The sequence below is a fragment of the Periplaneta americana genome, chromosome 14, assembly GCF_040183065.1.
Source record: "Periplaneta americana isolate PAMFEO1 chromosome 14, P.americana_PAMFEO1_priV1, whole genome shotgun sequence".
In the NCBI taxonomy this organism is placed as follows: Eukaryota; Metazoa; Arthropoda; class Insecta; order Blattodea; family Blattidae; genus Periplaneta; species Periplaneta americana.
The window spans coordinates 141,442,051-141,462,628 of NC_091130.1; the positions used below are offsets into that span (position 1 = coordinate 141,442,051).

Sequence of the window (20,578 nt, forward strand, 5' to 3'; positions counted from 1 at the left end):
TGAAGGACTATACATAGAATACACAAAACACTCTTCACTACAGAATTTTCAGAAAATACAAGTTAAAGAAAATCAGGCATATCTAACACGTTTTTCATAAACACAAATATTCCATATTAAGTGTCAATTTCTGAGCCTGCATACTCTACTAGCGTCTACTCATTCATTTATAGTGTTCTGCCCAAGGGCAGTCTTTCATTGCAAACTCAGCATTCTACAGTCTTTCCTATTTTCTGCCTTCCTCTTAGTCTCCGCATAATGTCGTCTATCATCTGATATCTTTTTCTGCCCCGAATTTTTTTCCCGTTCACCATTCCTTCCAGTGCATCCTTCAGTAGGCAGTTTTTTCTCAGCCAGTGACCCAACCAGTTCCTTTTCCTCTTCCTGATCAGTTTCAGCATCATTCTTTCTTCACCCACTCTTTCCAACACAGCTTCATTCCTTATTCTCTCTGTCCACTTCACACGCTCCATTCTTCTCATATCCACATTTCAAATGCTTCTATTCGCTTCTCTTCACTTCGTCGTAATGTCCACGTTTCTGCCCCTTACAATGCCACACTACACACAAAGCACTTCACTAGTCTCTTACTTAGTTATTTTTCCATAGGTCTGCAGAAGATGGTCCTTTCTCTATTAAAAGCTTCATTTGTCATTCCTATCTTCCTTTTGACTTCCTGGCAGCAGCTCATGTTACTGCTTGTAGTACACCCTAAGTATTTGAAGCTGTCCACTTGCTCTACTGCCTCATTTAGAATTCACAAATTTACCTTCTTTACTTTTCTTCCTAAGATCATAGTCTTCGTCTTGTTGGCATTTATCTTCATTCCATGCTGCTCACAGCTGTCATTTAGCTCCAGTAGTATCATCTTCTCTTCTGCTAATACCGCCGTATCATCAGCAAATCTTATGCAGTTTATTCTTCCTCCTGCTACTATCACCCCTCCTATATTCTGAAAATAGTTCTTTACTAAATCCTCCAAGTAGATGTTGAACAAGGTAGGTGATAAATGGCATCCTTGACGTACTCCTTTCCCTATTTCGCTTTCTTCTGACATTTCTTCTCCTATCCTGACTTTGACTCGTTGTTTCATACAACGTTTACTGAAAATTCCACTTGTTGCTAGTAGCCATACCAACGTGTTTTCCATGCATGGTTTTTGTTTGTGATACAAGAAATATTTGCAAGTTTCTAACAGTTTTATTATTAGTGTTAGAATAGTGTCTACAGTCTATAGTGATCAATAAAGAATAGTTATCTAGTATAGTGTTGTCACAAGTTTACATAGTTTTTTCAGTCGTCATCTTTATTGACTAGTGTAGGTTATATAAGGGTAAGTTCTGCATATAAGCTAGGCCTATGTATTTCAAAATGCCTAGAAAATAAAAACGACAGAGATCTGGTTCATTATTAGCATCCCAAGCTTTGAGGTCAAATTTCTCCACTTTCATTTTCTGTAAATTTTTAATTGTTAAAAATGCCACTCTTTCTACAAAGTTTGTACTACATGCATGATTTTTTGTAGAGGCTTTTGAATGTGTTCTTAACAAAACTTACTATCAGGATTATATCTAACACTCATATTTTTATATTAATTTTTTATGCTCGAGTTGAATTTTTTTTTCTGTTTTTACACTTTAGTGCATAAAATATTTTAATTATCTTAGTAAAATAAAAAGAAAAATTTTACAGTAAAGTTTTGTATCTGCGGGTGTGACAAGTATGTAGACAAAATTTCAGACCAAAATATTTGAATTTGTGGAAGGAGTATCAGTTTTTGAAAATCTAAAGTTACAGCTGGGCTGCTGATCCGGAGCTGTGTTCGGGTTTGGGTTGGATCCCCCTTTGGTCTTTGGTTTCTTCCGAAGTTTTCCACAGCCGTGGGACTGAAGCCTGATGGTCTATGGCGAGACCTCGGCATCAACCCCTTTGATTTGATTACCCCCCTTTGATTTGATTACCTGGTTGGGTTTTTCCGAGGTTTTCCCCAAACGAAAGGCAAATGCCGGGTAATATTTTGGCGAGTCCTCGGACCTCACCTCATCTCACTACATCTCGCCAAAATATTGTAAAAAATTGCATAAAATTGTAAAAATTATAGAAAATTACTAAATTGTAAAACTGTAAAAATTTGTAAAAATTGTAATTGTAATATTGTAAAATTTTGACTTGGTCCACATCTTAAAGCTTCATTGCTCATGTAAGATCTATGGAATAAAATGAATGACACAATTTAAAATTACAAAATTGTTAATAATTCATATATTTCTGCACCAAATTAGATGCAACTTTGTACAGATACTATTTATATGCAACAGGACAACTGTACAAAATTTCAGAGATCTACCTAGAATAGTTTGGAAAATTGAAATTTCACATCAGTCTAACCTTAAAAGGGAAAACCCCCGAAATATGCATTTATGCAAAATAAAGTTGTCTTCATTCGAACGTAAAAATCATGAACGACAAAGATTTACTTATACTTTTTCAATATTCCAAATCAATAAAAACATGCAATTGCATGAAGTTCCGCGGTCTAGTGAACAAATTTCATAACCACAAAAGTCCCTATTGACACCATATGACTTAGCCTACTGCTTTTGTCACAATCGTCTCCAGGAACTGTAGGCCATGTACTGCCGAGAGAGTAAAACAAACAAGTTAGGGAATCTAGTTTCCAATTATTCATGTTTCAAACTTGACGAGTTTCAGAACATCACAATTGCATGCATCTGTACTGTGGAAGTCGGGACAGAGAAGCAAGGAGAAGAGCATAGATGAGCACCGGAAGAGCACAGGTCCACGAGAGTTTCAAATGCCCAAGCTTTTATGTTCCCATTTACTAAGCTCACGAGGATATAAAATCCTTTAAAATTTTTTCTGGACTACTTCATAAACAAAGTCCTTGAAAGGGAATGTGAACGCTGTACAAAGCTTTAATGATACTTGTGTCTCTGTATGCAGAAAAAAAATCATCCTACAATACTTGAATCGATGACTGCAGAAAGGGTTCAAGTCCACTTTTTTATGAAAAGAGTTAAGACCAGTTTCATAACCCCTGCAGATAAACCCATCGACGAGAACAGAAAGGACCCTCAGTCCAGTATTTCTAATGTGTGAAATTCTACCCTCTTTTTCCCGTTGAGTCCAGGACTGGGGTAACTTTCTGCAGAAAAATGTTGGCAAACATTACACCTTACTTACTTACTTACTTACTTACTTACTTACAGTCCACACCTGTGGAGTAACGGTCAGCGCGTCTGGCTGTGAAACCAGGTGGCCCGGGTTCGAATCCCGGTCGGGGCAAATTATCTGGTTGAGGTTTTTTCCGGGGTTTTCCCTCAACCCAATACGAGCAAATGCTGGATAACTTTCGGTGTTGGACCCCGGACTCATTTCACCGGCATTATCACCTTCATATCATTCAGACGCTAAATAACCTGAGATGTTGATACAGCGTCGTAAAATAACCCAATAAAATTAAAAAAAAAAATACTTACTTACAAATGGCTTTTAAAGAACCCGCAGGTTCATTGCCGCCCTCACATAAGCCCGCCATCGGTCCCTATCTTCAGCAAGATTAATCCAGTCCCTACTAACATATCCGACCTCCCTCAAATCCATTTTAATATTATCCTCCCATCTACGTCTCGGCCTCCCCAAAGGTCCTATATTATTTTTAATAATGGTTAATGATTTGATGTGCAATGTCTCGGATTATTCTGTGGTATTCGCCGATGACGCCACTTTCTTGACAAGTCATAGTGATATTAATGAATTGAAAACTCTTAGTAATTCCGTTTTTAATAAAGCCAAGAAATGGTTAGGTCTAATAAATTTCTTTTAAATGGAAGTAAAACTGCATCTTTGTTGTTTAGTAATACAGTCACGGAAAATAATAATTTTAAACTTCTTGGTATTACTGTGGACAGCACACGTACTTGGGCAGACCATGTTGATTCTGTTTGTAAAAAATTGTCAAGAGTAATATTTCTTCTGCGAAATTTGAAAATGTATGTTCCGAAGAATTACATTAGAGTTGTCCATTTTTCTTATTTTCATAGTACACTTTCTTATGGACTACTTTTATGGGGTAATAGTTCTCATACTAATAAGGTATTTATGTTACAAAAAAAAAGCTATTAGAATTATAACTAATTTATGAATGAAGGCACACTGCAGACCATTATTTGTAAATGAAAAAATTATGACTCTAACATCACTGTATATTTATCAAGCCCTAAATTTCGTCAAAGAAAATTCACATAGCCTATGTTGATACATAGGAATGATGTTCATATATACAACACCAGAAACCGTGACTTTTTTGACATACCTAAGTGTAGGCTAACTAAAACAATGAATAATTATTTTACTATATCTCTAAAAATAGAAAATAAATTTCCGAGATATCTTTTTAATCTGGAAAGGAAGTCTTTTAACAGACTTGTCTCTGGTTGGTTAATCAACAAACCATTTTATGAAATTAACGATTTTTTTAATGTCAATGTTGTTGAGAGTTTTTGAATCAATTTTATTGTTTTGTTGTTTATTACTGACTGACAATTGCACTATGTTGTGTGCTCTGACTGTATAACACTGAATATACTGAATATTATGTATGACATAGTGAATATCAGTGTAATATAAACATAGTCTTATTCCCTCCGGTCTTCCAACTAACACTCTATATGCATTTCTGGATTCGCCCATACGTGCTACATGTCCTGCCCATCTCAAACGTCTGGATTTAATGTTTCTAATTATGTCAGGTGAAGAATACAATGCGTGCAGTTCTGTGTTGTGTAACTTTCTCCATTCTCCTGTAACTTCATCCCTCTTAGTCCCAAATATTTACAGCAAAGTGAATATTAAAATGACAAACGAGTCCTCTTAAGCATTCACATACCCAAATGCCAGACCACGACCGCGAATCCGAGTTCATATACCGGTGAAGGAATTTGTAGTGCACAAAGCTAAGATTGTGAAGGTTCTCCTCAGAGTTCTTCTACGGGATTTCATTCTGAGTTTAATCATGGGTTCATGATCTACAATAGAGGCAGGATACTGAACAGTGTAGGCAAGTAAGGGTCTTAACAAAAATTTTTAGAGCGGTTAGAAGCTTTAAATCAGTTTGCAGCTGTTATTAATAGTAGGCCCATGTTATTTAAAGACGTTGTATCAACTACTAGGTTATTTAGCGTCGATGCAATTGGTGATAGCGAGATGGAGCAGAGGATTTGTTATAGATTAGGCCTACCAGACATTTGCCTTACGGTTGACGAAAACCTCGAAAAAACACAACGAGGTAATCATCCCAGGCAGGCATCAAAGCCACTACCGAGAGCAGCTACGGATCATATACTACTCCGTTGATATAGGAGAAAGCCAATGTTCACCTACTTAGATATAACATGCGCAGCAAGTCCCCTGCAATCGGCAAGCATCATGTTTAGGTAGAGCATGAAAGTTAAGGAATATTATGCACAGTATGAAGTCGATCATACGGGAATGGATATTTAAGAGTTGTTAATACATTATAAAAAGTGAATCTAATACAACGTTAATACAAATTAATTTTATTTCCTAGAATATATCTATGTATAAAATACAATAATAAATAAATAAATAAAAAATTAAGTATATTAAAAAGTAATTTCTTTATTTTATTTTTAGGTTATTTTACAACGCTTTATCAACATCTTAGGTTATTTAAATAAACTTCATTATTTCATTAATAGTAATTATATCACTAAAACATTATACTATCTACGAATTTGTTACGAAAGTTTCATAATTTTATATATTACAATTACTAGTTAATAATATTCTTATTTTACTATTATAATATGACAGATAAGTGCAGTGGGTTTAAGCACCATATATAAAGTATTCCTCAAAACTTTTATTAGAATCTGAATGAGAGGAAGGTGATAATGTCAGTGAAATGAGGCCGGGGTTCAGCACCGAAAGTTACCAGCATTTGCTCATATTGGGTTGAGGGAAAACCCTCGAAAAAACCTCAACCAGGTAACTTGCCCCGATCGGGAATCAAACCCGGGCCAGACGCGCTAGCCGTTACTCCACAGGTGTGGACTTAAAAAAGTAAATAAATAATAATAAATAAATAAATGAGGAAAGAACTAAGGAAATAACTAAATAAACAAATAAATGAATAACGACAGAAAGAAAGAAAGAAAGAAAGAAAGAAAGAAATAAATAAATAAATAAATAAATAAATAAAGAAAGAAAGAAAGAAAGAAAGAAAGAAAGAAAGAAAGAAAGAAATAGGGGTCTATTACCTTAAGCTCTCCAGCAATGTCCTTAAAATTTGTGCCGTTTTCAATGCGTCGAATGATATTTATTTTGTGAGAAATACTCAGACGTGAACGTGTTTGCGACATGATGCCTTAAGGCTGGTTCACAATAAACCGGAAACGAGAATCGGAACGAAAACGAAAACGGTAAAATTGTTAAAATGTGTACATTTAAATGTGAGCATTCACAATTAACGAAAAGCTTCTAGGAGCCCGAGATCGGGAACGGAGAGTTGGCCAAGTTTCAACTTTGGCGTTCCCGATCACAGCCCACTAGATTCATTCTATTGCCATCTAAAAGCTATTTTGTCGTCGTATATTTTGTAGCAAGAAGACCGTGACAAAACATATGCATTATTTTGTTCTGTGCTGTGCATCATGGAGCTAGTTTTATTTGATGACATTCTAATATTGAGTGTTGAGAAAAATCCTCACGTTTACGATAAGCGGCGCGCCTCTTATAAAGATGAGAAAATCAAGGAGAATATGTGGCTTTCAATAGCTGCATCTTTGAACACCGATCGGAAGCGAATCATATTTTATTACTGTATTGGTTGTATTACACACTACATATTCACGCTTCAATTAAATAACTACTGTTGTGTTCAATTTTTGTTCTATTACAAATGTTTCTTCTCTAATTATTTTGCGTTATGGTAGACTTAAAATAGGTTGTGATAATAAAGATGCATGGGCATATTTATAGTACCGTACCTAATGAAATGTTTCAGTTGAAATTTCGAAGTTGGTTAACCTGTGTTTATGTTGGCTGCCTTGTACTCATGAGAGAACGCCATTGGTCAATTATACACAAATAACATCAGAATGCGTAATATCGACTTTACATATCGTTATTGACATACATATCGATATGCATAGTCGTCTACGTTCTCGGTTTATTGGGAATCAAACATTTTCATATTCACGTCCTCTGCTTCTCGTTTTCATTCTGGTTCTCGTTCCCGGTTTATTGTGAACCAGCCTTTACTTAGATTCTCGTCACAACAACAGACCCCGTTGTACAGTTTTGTTGCTATCTTTAGACTCAAACGCATTCTATTAAATCGGTGGAACAGTATTTTTTTTAATTTATTGGGTTATTTTACGACGCTGTATCAACATTTAGCGTCTGAATGAAATGAAGGTGATAATGCCGGTGAAATGAGTCCGGGGTCCAGCACCGAAAGTTACCCAGCATTTGCCAGTATTGGGATGAGGGAAAACCCCGGAAAAACCCTCAACCAGGTAACTTTCCCCGACCGGGAATCGAACCCGGGCCACCTGGTTTCGCGGCCTGACGCACTGACCGTTACTCCACAGGTGTGGACGTGTAACAGTATGTATGGTAGGTGTTATTATGGGAAGACAATTATTATAAATAAAATCACCCGTGTTAACAAGTAGAAAGAATTGAAAATAAAGTTACCTAACAGAATTGGTGACCAGAAACGAGATTTCGTATTCCTTTTGACGTCGAATGCTTTTAAAGTTTCATGGTGCCACATAAGCCACTTTTACTTCGACTTCTCGATAGGAATATCAAGGAGATACACAGTTACGCATTATACATCTATTTTTACTTCCAAATGTGTGAATTCCATCAAATGTTGGACGAAGACTTCTTGTTTGCTACGGAAAGAAACTTTCACTTTATGTTGCCAGTTTCCTTACATATTCTGGAACAAAAAGAGTGAAATACGTTTTGCAAGGAATAAAATATACGACACCGAACTTTTCTTGAAATGTAAATATTTCTTTGAAGTATATTTAACAATTTTACACACTCGTAATTAGGAGTTTCTATGTTACTGCAGAGATTCGTAATTTAGCTATTGTTCTAAGCAAAATTATACAGAATTCCATAATTAGCTCTCTCATAAAATTTGCGGCAAAGCAAACAACACTGAAATGTTATTTTAATTGCGTTGGTACAGTATGTGTTCCAAATATGTACCATCACATGCCACACATTGTTCATAAAGGTTCTGAATATTATTAAACATATTGGTGAACAAAGGTTGCTGTAGTCCACACCTGTGGAGTAACGGCTAGCACGTCTGGCCGCGAAACCAGGTGGCCCGGGTTCGATTCCCGGTCGGGGCAAGTTACCTGGTTGAGGTTTTTTCCGGGGTTTTCCCTCAACCCAATATGAGCAAATGCTGGGTAACTTTCGGTGCTGGACCCCGGACTCATTTCACCGGCATTATCACCTTCATCTCATTCAGACGCTAAATAACCAAAGATGTTGATAAAGCGTCGTAAAATAATCTACTAAAAAAAAAAAGGTTGCTGTAAGGACACCAAAAAATGACGTTATCTATTCGTGTAATTCGGGAATATTTGTAGGTGGATTTTGTCTTGAAAACTGTAATTCTTTCAACATGCCCTATACAGGGTGATTCAGACCACCCGTAACAGTCAATTATTTCCGAAACAAGTGCATTAAAATTTTCGAGACAAAAATATTTATTACTAAAGCACATGTGAACTTTCACTTGAGCTTGATTTCATCAATCAATCTTAACAGGAAGTAGGGTCAGTGGCGTATCACTTTAAAATTTCAAATGGGAGTAGTGGTCAAATATGGTACCATTTGATAGAGCTCTTCAAAACAAACAACTTTCAGAGGAAACGTTTTTATTAATTCCTACTCTTTCATTGAGAAAACGTACAAAAAAGCAACGGGTGATTCGGATCACCGTTAATCATTTATTTCGGAAACTAATGCATTAAAATTTTCGAGACAAAAATATTTTTAACTAAACCACATGTGAACTTTCACTCGAGCTTGATTTCATCAATAAATCTTAACAGGAAGTAGGGTCAGTGGCGTATCACTTTAAAATTTCAAATGGGAGTCCGGTCAAATGTTCAAATTTGGTACTATTTGATAGAGATCTTCAAAACAAACAACTTTCATGGGAAACGTTTTTATTAATTCCTACTCTTTCAATGAGAAAACGTACGAAAAGACAATGCCATCAATATTGAGAAATGTTACAATACGAAATTGTACGTTTTCTCATTGAAAGAGTATGAATTGATAAAAACGTTTCCTATAAAAGTTGTTTGTTTTGAAGAGCTTTATCAAGAGGTACCCTATTTGACCCCGACTCCCATTTGAAAGTTTAAAGTGATACGCCACTGATCCTACTTACTGTTAAGATTGATTGATGAAATCAAGCTCAAGTGAAAGTTCACATGTGTTTTAGTTAAAAATATTTTTGTCTCGAAAATTTTAATGCACTAGTTTCCGAAATAAATGATTTAACGGTGGTCCGAATCACCCATTGCTTTTTTGTACATTTTCTCATTGAAAGAGTAGGAATTAATAAAAACGTTTCCTCTGAAAGTTGTTTGTTTTGAAGAGCTCTATCAAATGGTACCATATTTGACCACTACTCCCATTTGAAATTTTAAAGTGATACGCCACTGACCCTACTTCCTGTTAAGATTGATTGATGAAATCAAGCTCAAGTGAAAGTTCACATGTGTTTTAGTTAAAAGCATTTTTGTCTCGAAAATTTTAATGCACTAGTTTCCGAAATAAATGTTTTAATGGTGGTCCGAATCACCCATTGCTTTTTTGTACATTGTCTCATTGAAAGAGTAGGAATTAATAAAAACGTTCCCTCTGAAAGTTGTTTGTTTTGAATAGCTCTATCAAATGGTACCATATTTGACCACTACTCCCATTTGAAATTTTAAAATGATACGCCACTGACCCTACTTCCTGTTAAGATTGGTTGATGAAATCAAGCTCAAGTGAAAGTTCACATGTGTTTTAGTTAAAAATATTTTTGTCTCGAAAATTTTAATGCACTAGTTTCCGAAATAAATGTTTTAATGGTGGTCCGAATCACCCATTGCTTTTTTGTACATTGTCTCATTGAAAGAGTAGGAATTAATAAAAACGTTCCCTCTGAAAGTTGTTTGTTTTGAATAGCTCTATCAAATGGTACCATATTTGACCACTACTCCCATTTGAAATTTTAAAATGATACGCCACTGACCCTACTTCCTGTTAAGATTGGTTGATGAAATCAAGCTCAAGTGAAAGTTCACATGTGTTTTAGTTAAAAATATTTTTGTCTCGAAAATTTTAATGCACTAGTTTCCGAAATAAATGATTTAACGGTGGTCCGAATCACCCATTGCTTTTTTGTACATTTTCTCATTGAAAGAGTAGGAATTAATAAAAACGTTCCCTCTGAAAGTTGTTTGTTTTGAAGAGCTCTATCAAATGGTACCATATTTGACCACTACTCCCATTTGAAATTTTAAAATGATACGCCACTGACCCTACTTCCTGTTAAGATTGGTTGATGAAATCAAGCTCAAGTGAAAGTTCACATGTGTTTTAGTTAAAAATATTTTTGTCTCGAAAATTTTAATGCACTAGTTTCCGAAATAAATGATTTAACGGTGGTCCGAATCACCCATTGCTTTTTTGTACATTTTCTCATTGAAAGAGTAGGAATTAATAAAAACGTTTCCTCTGAAAGTTGTTTGTTTTGAAGAGCTCTATCAAATGGTACCATATTTGACCACTACTCCCATTTGAAATTTTAAAGTGATACGCCACTGACCCTACTTCCTGTTAGAGCTGATTGATGAAATCAAGCTCAAGTGAAAGTTCACATGTGCTTTAGTGATAAATATTTTTGTCTCGAAAATTGTAATGCACTAGTTTCCGAAATAAATTATTGTTACGGATGGTCTGAATCACCTTGTATGTAGGCATGCGGCCGTGATATTCTGGAGCAGGAAAGGTACGGGAATGAAGTTCCAAGAAATTAAACGCTCTCCAAGGTGTCGTTGCAGAAGGGCAAGTGACACCCCGGTCCCCGCGGTGTGGACTGTAGCTTCATCTTGCTGCATCCATTGTGGTTGGAGGGGTAAGTTTCTGGTGCGATAAAAACGGCGCAAATCCCGCACGAATGGGGTAATCAGGTCTCTGTGGAGTACCTTGTTTACTGTTTTTGGATTCTGTGCAGCATCCCCGACGAAATAAGGGCCCAATATTCCATGACCGGACACGGTGCACCAAATCGCAACCCGCGCACTGTGCAGAGGTTTCTGTATAACGACATCAGGCCGTTCAAACCCTAAGAAAGAGTTGTTTGTCGGTTGATGTAGCCATCAAGGTTAATATGGCTTTCATCTGAAAATCAAATGTTGCAGAAGAAATCTGGATCCTGATACGTCACGGACAACACTCGGCTACAATACTGTAATCGGGCTCGCCCATCCCTTTCTATCAGACGCCGAGCAACTTGAATGCGGTATGCAAATCCACCCAGCCCTTTAAATGGTTGCATTCAAGTGGTATAGCCTACACTGTCAAAATTTGTGTAATGTATTCATACAGGGCACTTGAGTGCTACATCCGCTCGTCCGACTTAAATTCTGCTTCATTCCTGTATATTAAAACAATACAGTAGTTTCACAGAATGGACGAGCAAGCGCACTGTTACTTACTTACTGGCTTTTAATGAACCCGGAGGTTCATTGCCGCCCTCACATAAGCCCACCATTGGTCCCTATCCCGAGCAAGATTACTCCAGTCTCTATCATCATATCCCACCTCCCTCAAATAAATTTTAACATTACCTTCCCATCTAAGTCTCGGCCTCCCCAAAGGTCTATTTACCTCCGGCCTCCCAACTAACACTCTATATCCATTTCTGGCGCACTCAGTTAAAATTATTTTTTGCATACTACGTAACTCCAGCCGAGCGACTTTTTCAAGGTCTTATCTCTGTGTAGGTTCATTGCGAATAAAACTGTCGCTACATTCCTCTATCCCTAAGTCATAAATAGCCTACTATCGTAAGTTTTAGTTAATTTTATTTCAAAAGCTCACACAAATGCCTTACTTAAGGCTATAAGTTTAGCGAACCGCTCCAATGACTTCTGTAGGCTATCTATCTAACCACCTAAACTGGATGGAAATTTGACAACACTGCGATAAGTCTGATTACCGGTACACATATTATAACTAGAGCCCTGCGTTTGGTTACCTAAAGCCTCCAAGCGACCCCCAACAATCAGGTTTGTATGCAGTATAGATCGGAAGCACCCGAACTACACGGTTCAGGTCTGCTGTTCAGTGAACATGCGAAAATAAAACAAAACTGGTCGCTTGGAGATCAGTGTCCTAATAGAAGAATTTGGTAGCCAGCACTTCATTAAGAAAGAAGAACTTTTATTTTATCTGAAAGAAGGAGACATTTTTCATTTGACACATTAAAAATATTTAGTCATTCATCGTAATGTGTAGAGATTCTTAAAGCACACCACATAATTTATTTTATTTCAAGTTTGTGTTGACATTTAGGCCTATGTTTTTTCATTTGTCCAACCTTTAATTAAATCTAAAGTATATTGAGCGTTTTACTTATTCTAAAAATAAGAGGTAGATAAATACCGGGCAGCATGTAGCCATGGCGACTAAAAATTTGTTGTGTCTGAATTGTTTAATGAGTTTAAATTTTTTAAAACTTTGATTTCTTTTGTCACTATGACTAAGGGTACGTACACGTTGGAGCAACGATAAACGATAAGAGAAATGATCTAGCGACGCTTTGGTATTATCAAAGAATCAAGTGTTCATATCGGAGCAACGAGGACGCGGGAAGCGAACATTTTGATTTATCAGTAGAAGATATTCTATGCATCCACTTAATGAAAGAAGATATATAGGAAATATCAGCTGCTAGGTTCAAGGTTAATATAACTTAAATACGTACAAAATTAAACCCGTTTCTCATCCCAAAGATAGTATAAATTCGTTGTGTTGTAATTGGTTCTTGTGATCACATAACATAGGACGAATAAATACACAACTGATCAATTTGCCAATATCTACAATAATTAATTTAATACGCCGAAATAATAATAAATCAATTAATATTCGGATATATTGATAATCACCGGTATTTATACAGATTAATATTATCTTAATCAGAGATCATATGAACGACAAGAGCGAAGAAAATGGAACTTTGCTTTTTCGTCGCTTTTATCGTGTATCTTCGCTTTTATCGTTACTCCAATATGCACACCTCAATAACAATGCATGCTTCAATTCTCTCTGATATAGCATCGCTGCTTCTTTTATCGTTTATCGTCGCTCCAACGTGTACGTACCCCAATATGTAACGCTAACAAAAGCGATTGAAGGAAGAAATTTGAATGTGCTTTTTAGATTAAAATTGTTACATTTGTTGCGCATCTCAAGATATTGTCACTACATAGCTTCAGTGGAGAGCACAGAGCGTCTCTGAGAAAGTGTGTCTGCACTACATAAATATTTAATATTGTATAATATATTTCAGCAAATATATCATCTTTGCTCTAAAGGTTTTTTCATTGCATATGTGGATCAAATGTGGTGGTTCCCGAAAATGAAGGACCCGAGTCCTGAAAATTTTTAGTTTTGTTTAACCGTTGTAAAAATTATTTTTATTGCATATATGGTGCCCTCAAATAAATATTTTGTTATTATTGTTATTAAATTCAAGTGGTATTTTATAGGCCTACAATCTTAGAAATAAAAGTTCTGTCGCACAGATAGGCTATTTTATAAGTCCCAGAAAGGAGGCAGTGCACATGATCAGACATACAACGAAACAAAACTAATTTTATTACCTCAACTAGTCGTTCTCTTATGAACCAGGTCGCGCGTCCTCTGATCATACGGAAAGATAAGTAAGCATAGATTTACCCTAGACCATAGCGAAGATAGAAGTGATTTACCCTGGACCATAGCAATTTTTATTGTACTTGTAAATGTAATATTATTGTAATTATAAATTTAGTTGTATTCTTAATGTTGTAGTTGTAAACCCCAGGTACAGGGGAAGAGAAGGCCTAATGGTCTTATCTCTACCAGATAATAGCGAAGAAAGGAGTGACTTACTCTGAAGCATACCGGAAGAAAGGGCCATAATGAAAAAAAAAGTCATTTCCCGTGTAGTGCAACGTCATGGTGGTAACCACTCTGTTACATCATCTATGTGAAAATATCTGAGAAAATCATCGCTCGAGTATTTGAGGTTAGTTGGGTATTTATAGCTTTCCTAGTGATTACACCGTGCTCTAAAGTTATGTTCTACAATTTTGAGGTTATTTTTATGATTTTAAGTACATGTGGTGTGTAAATGAGATCGAAGTTTCACCAAAATTAGGCATTGAAGAAAACTGACCAACAAATTCACATAGATAGTTACAAATTAGTCATTAGACAAAAGTACTGACAGCATTTTCATGCGAACGTGTACCCAATCCTCGTAACAGAATACGTTCTGCAAAACAATAAAATATACCTGTAATTTTCAAAATTTAAAGTTGCATTAACTACGATGGACTTACAATTACATTTTGTAAATAATGGTCACCCCTGTCCCTCACTTAAGTTAGGAAACATTCATAGGTCAAGTGAAAGAACAGCTTTGCTGTATTTCATCAACGCTCATTCAAGTTATAAAAGGAGATTGTATACCAGAGAAGTATAATGACCTTGTGTGAGATAGGCTACAAATAACTCTCCTCACAATTGAGGTCATTCAGACTTGTAGCTGCGTGTGATCTACATCGTAGGGAAATATTATTTGTATCGATGCCCGTTATACTTGGTGTACCGGTAATAAAAATGTCTAAAAAAAGGTGCTAATTCAGTTAGGTCAAGAAGTTAAATATAAATTTTAAGTCTCGCGTGATATTAATAACAATATTCTTCCGTAATTATGTCACAATCACGTAATTTATGACAGTAACAAATTAATCAAGTTGTAGAAATGTAAACACATGTGCAGACCTACTCAGGTGAAAATTTGTCAGATATATTTCAATTCCCATTCATAAATTAAATACATATTTATCAGCAATATCTACTACATTTAAAAACAAACCTCACCGGCAATAAGCAATACAAGAAACTGCATTTGTCGGTACGCCTACAGACCGTAAACTGTCATCGCTTTAGTACATTATGATAAATCCTTAAAATGACATTACTGACACAACTTCGTTCGATATGACAAAATAATCAACAACTTATGTCCAGAATGATAGATGAGATGAGAACGACTCTGTCAAACAATACGATAATATTACATTACGTAAAACATGACATAACACGTACCGGTATGCAAGTGATGATAGAATCTGCAAACTGTTTATCGAAAGTATTCTTTACTTGTCAGAATGTATCACTTCACTTGTGTAGCCCTAAACATAAAGCTATCAACACAGTTTATCAAACACCACACCATTTTCAACTTGATGCCACAACGGAAGCGGAGTGTTTTCACGGCGGATGTTTATATTTGTCAGCACATGCGCACACTTAGTTATAATCACTATAACCTATCCATACATGGAATGCCATCACCCAGACATTGTAAGCATTAATTTTCATAATACACACGGATGCACGTATCGCAGCTACAATTACGAAAGATGGCAGCAAAATCTAGACAGCGCCAGAGCCATCTAACGCCAAACATTTAAATCAATTCAATTTCAGTGACAATTTTTAAAATTAAATGCAATTAAATTAATTAAAAAAATGCTTATGTTGGGTCTATGCTGTGTTTTATATGTTTTCAGTGGTTTATTTTACGATGCTTTATCAACTGCTATAGTTATCTAGCGTCTTTGTGAGATGAAGGTGATTGTTTAGTCAACTGTCCAAAGACTGGTCTGAACCTCACAAGTGATACCAAAAAGCACTTATGAGGCAACTAGGCCAAGAGATAGTGGGGTAGGGTGGCCAGTTTCTTTCCCTCTCCATTGCAAACAACGCCGATTAGCTACATGTTACACTAGTCAGACTTCAGAGAAGGTGATAATGCCAGTGAAATGAGTCCAGGGTCCAGCATCAAAAGTTACCCAGCCAGGGGCGGTTTTCGAAGAGGGGATGCGGAGCTGCAGCACCCCCAGACATTTGTGGCTCTTGTCTCGTTTTATGTTGTGAAATACATTTATTATACAGTCTCTATTTAGCGGCTCGAATTTTTTTTAACATTTCGCTCTCATTGACATGCACGCAATTGTTAGTGAAGTCACTTCCTCCCCTGGTGCTGCAAGAGCGAAACCAGAGACAAGGAGTATAGGGTGAAGCCACTTCCTCCCCTGGAGCTGCCAGTCTCTTCTCGGATGCTTTGCGCGTTAGTTTTACCCCTCCTCCTGCTGTCCCTGGCCATGAATCCAGAGTTTCCAGGCGCTGCAAAGTTTGCAGCAGTTTGTCAGTAGAGCGCAGTTTTAAATACATTTTCTTTAATGTTGTGAGTATAACAAGTGCGACAATGTTTAATTCCGTACAATATTTACAGTCTATTCAGTTCAGTACCTTAACAAGTCAGGAGAAATGTGAAATTAAGTGCCCATCAGTTGAATCTCATAATGGAAAGAACCGCTAAACAAAATACAAAGGCTCGCATACTTTTTGCTGATTTATCCAGTATCCCTGCTTTCTTCTCTCGATCTCCACACAGTCTGTATTAGATTAATGTGTTTCAAAGACAATTCCATAGCTGGGGCAACAAGATGGAGTTTTAAAATAAGAACAGTAAATGTTGTTCATGAGAAGAAGGAGCCATTGCTAGAATGTTTTCAAACCATAATGGAATCTGAAACATCCAACATCACAATAAATGAGGCAAGCGCCCTGGTGCGTACTCTTAAAGATCCTGTATTCAATTTCTGGCTCAGTTTTTTTCATTTATTGATGCATCATGTAGATATATTATAAAACCAACTACAACATCGCCAGTTACATATTTCTAAGGTTCAAATCTGCATATAAAAAAATTAAATTATGGTTTATTTAACGACACTCGCAACTGCAGGGGTTATATCAGCGTCGCCAGTGTGCCAGAATTTTGTCCCGCAGGGTTCTTTTAAATGCCAGTAAATCTACTGACATGAGCCTGTCTCATTTAAACACGCTTAAATGCCATCGACCTGGGCCAGGATCGAACTCGCAACCGACTATGGTACCGAGGCCGACTTTGCATATCAAGCTTTGTTAATGCCATACAGAAAGTACGGAACAGTGCACACTTGAGCAGCGAGATCTGTGAAAATGAAAACCCTAAAAAGCGTCGTAAGGTCGAAGGGATTCAGACAAGGGTTGCAACAGCCAAGGAAGTGTGTGACCTCATTATCACACAAGCTAACACCCGATCCAGTTCATACATCATATGATATTATCTTCTCTTCTGTGTCAAGAAAAATTTGAATGCTACAAAAGCTCATTTCCTAAAAATGACCTAAATGTATGTGTGAAGCTTTTTCCAATGTTCGATAAAGACAAACTAAAAACGGAGCTCACTGTGTTGTATCAGAGACAAGAATTCAGAAATATCAGTGACACAGTCAAGCTCTTGCAGTTTCTTCTATCTGAGAACTTGCAGGCCTCATTTTCAGAAGTTGTAATTATTACGCATAGCTATCACCAAGACAATGACAACTTCTGAACCAGAACGTTGCTTTTCTGTTTGAAGAGAGATAGAAATATGATGAGAGAAGACAGACTGACCGCATTAGCTATGTTTTCCATTGTAAAGACTATGTTAAACGACATATCGGATTTTAATAAGAAAATGATTCAAAAGTTTGCAACCTACAAGACAAGGTGCATGGAACAATCTTTAAATAAGGTAAGTTGCATGGTTTATTTTTGTATGCAGCTCCCCTGAAGTCAATACCCACGAGCCGCCACTGTACCCAGCATTTGCTGTTAATGGGTTGGGGGGAGAACCCCGGAAAAAACTTCGACCAGGTAACTTGTTCCAACCAGGATTTGAACCTGCAGCCCGCTCATTTCACGGTCTGGCATGCTAACAGTTGCTCCACACTTCCTGGGTTGTTTAGCATAATGTTGACTTCATGATCATGAAGTCTCTCTACTTGTGGATGTATAATGTTGGTCCTAGATCCACATAGAAGTGGAGATAGAACTGGTAGGGTTGCCATATTTGAAAAGTGAAACTCCAGAACACTTCACTTTCATCTTCAAAATATGTAAAGTGAAAAAGGGGCAAAAATACATCAACATTAAACTGCATTAGATGGTGTAGTAGACCTAAATATAAAATAATCTATAGATTTTAAAACAAAATACTTTTAACATACGTACACATTTATCTGTAGCATGTAAAACAAATACATTTTCACCTTAATTTTCTATTAAAGAAGTATTTTTCAATATTTTCCATTGTTGCACATCTGACAATTGGTAATCCAACAAGTCTTGCAAACAAGATATGTACAGTAATTCTTTTTGGTACTATTGTGTACAGTGGTTCTAAAATTACTAAGAGATTTAGTGAAGGGCAATATATTATTAGTTTATTACACTCAATTCTGAAGAAGCAGCTGAAAATGAGTAATAATAACAATAACCATACCCAGACTTGAATAAAACACTATGTCTCTGACGTACCAATGAAACAGACATTTCATTCAATATGAACCTAGTGGAATTGTGAACTTACAGTAAATCCAATTCTGTATGTATTCAAACTGTTTTTAACTCTCATCAGTTGCTGTACCCATAAATTGAAGAAAATGAATTTATGTGAAAAGTTAGGCAATGGTAAGTTTTTATTTTCTTTCTTACTCTCTGGAAACTGGAACATTTACACTTCCCAAGAATAATTCTTGGGGCACTGCAATGCAGATCTGGATTATGATATGTTTCTGGAAAATTCTGGACAAAAGGAAACCTCAAGAGCTAGCAATAGGTTTTAATCCTTAGAGGCAGATATTACCAGGTGGATGTTTGTTTTGTGAAGGATTTTTAGATAAGGGCATAAGTAGCCATAGTAGCTGACGTGCCCTTTTTAAAACCCACTAACTAAAGGCTGGTTCAAAATAAACCGGGAACGAGAACCAGAATGAAAACGAGAAGCAGAGGACATGAATATGAAAATTTTTGATTCACAGTAAACCGAGAATGTAGACGACTATGCAAATCGACATGTATGTCAATAACGATATGTAAAGTCGATATTACGCATTCTGATGTTATTTGTGTATAATTGATCAATGGCGTTCTCTCATGAGTACAAGGCAGCCAACATAAACACAGGTTAACCAACTTCGAAATTTCAACTGAAACATTTCATTAGTTATGGTACTATAAATATGCCCATGCATCTTTATTATCACAACCTATTTTAAGTCTACCATAACGTAAAATAATTAGAGAAGAAACATTTGTAATAGAACAAAAATGAACACAACAGTAGTTATTGAATTGAAGCATGAATATGTAGTGTGTAATACAACCAATACAGTAATAAAATATGATTTGCTTCTGATCGGTGTTCAAAGATGCAGCTATTGAAAGCCACGTATTCTCCTTCATTTTCTCATCTTTATACAAGGAGGATTTTCCTCAACACTCAATATTAGAATCTCATCAAATGAAACTTGCTCCATGATGCACAGCACAGAACAAAATAATGCATAGTTTATGTCACGGTCTTCTTGCTACAAAATATACGACGACAAAATAGCTTTTAGATGGCAACAGAATGAATCTAGTGGGCTGTGATTGGAAACGTGAACGCCAAAGTTGAAACTTGGCCAACTCTCCGTTCCCGATCCCGGGCTCTGGCAAGCTTTTCGTTAATTGTGAATGCTCACATTTAAATGTACACATTTTAACAATTTTACTGTTCGTTTTCGTTCCGATTCTCGTTTCCAGTTTATTGTGAACCAGCCTTAACTATTACCAGGTGAAGACAGATGGGGACCAAATACCCTAGGCCTTGATTTTCGATTCCCTCCATGAGATCAACAATGAATTCTTGGCTCAACAAGAGTTATCCCTGACACTTGAACAATAATTAGAGGTTTGACTATTCTCTTGTCCAAATATTGAATTGTTTGTTATACATTTTACCTACTGAATTGAAGTAGACTACCCATAGTTCATCAGTCCTTAATCCCTCATTCAAATGTACTGATTTATTACATTTTCTAATAAGAAAACCAGATTTAACTAACTGGAATTTGTGTAGGACAGTGACCGGCATGTTCTGTGCTCTGTGACGTCATACGACGTAGCCGCCTTGCTCTTTGCTCGGCAATCTCTGCATACTGAGCACAGCGTGGAGAGAAGGTTCAACTGAACAGTGGTGGTACGGCGCCTATGCACTGACAGAGCGTGATCCATTCGTCTGAGGTAGTATGGGAACAGCACAATTACAATACATTTGTAGGAAAACAAAACTGTACAACCG

The 20,578-nt window shown here is 36.5% G+C and overlaps 1 protein-coding gene across 1 annotated transcript in view; it reads right to left on the bottom strand.

Moving 5' to 3' along the window:
- Positions 1-15,566, bottom strand: part of mtd (TLD domain-containing protein mustard) — a 1,649,382-nt gene extending 1,633,816 nt beyond the window's left edge. The window contains exon 1 of the mRNA XM_069846158.1: positions 15,466-15,566. The gene's annotated coding sequence lies outside the window, so the exon portion shown is untranslated. The remainder of the gene's footprint in view (positions 1-15,465) is intronic.
- Between the last annotated feature and the right edge of the window lie 5,012 nt (positions 15,567-20,578).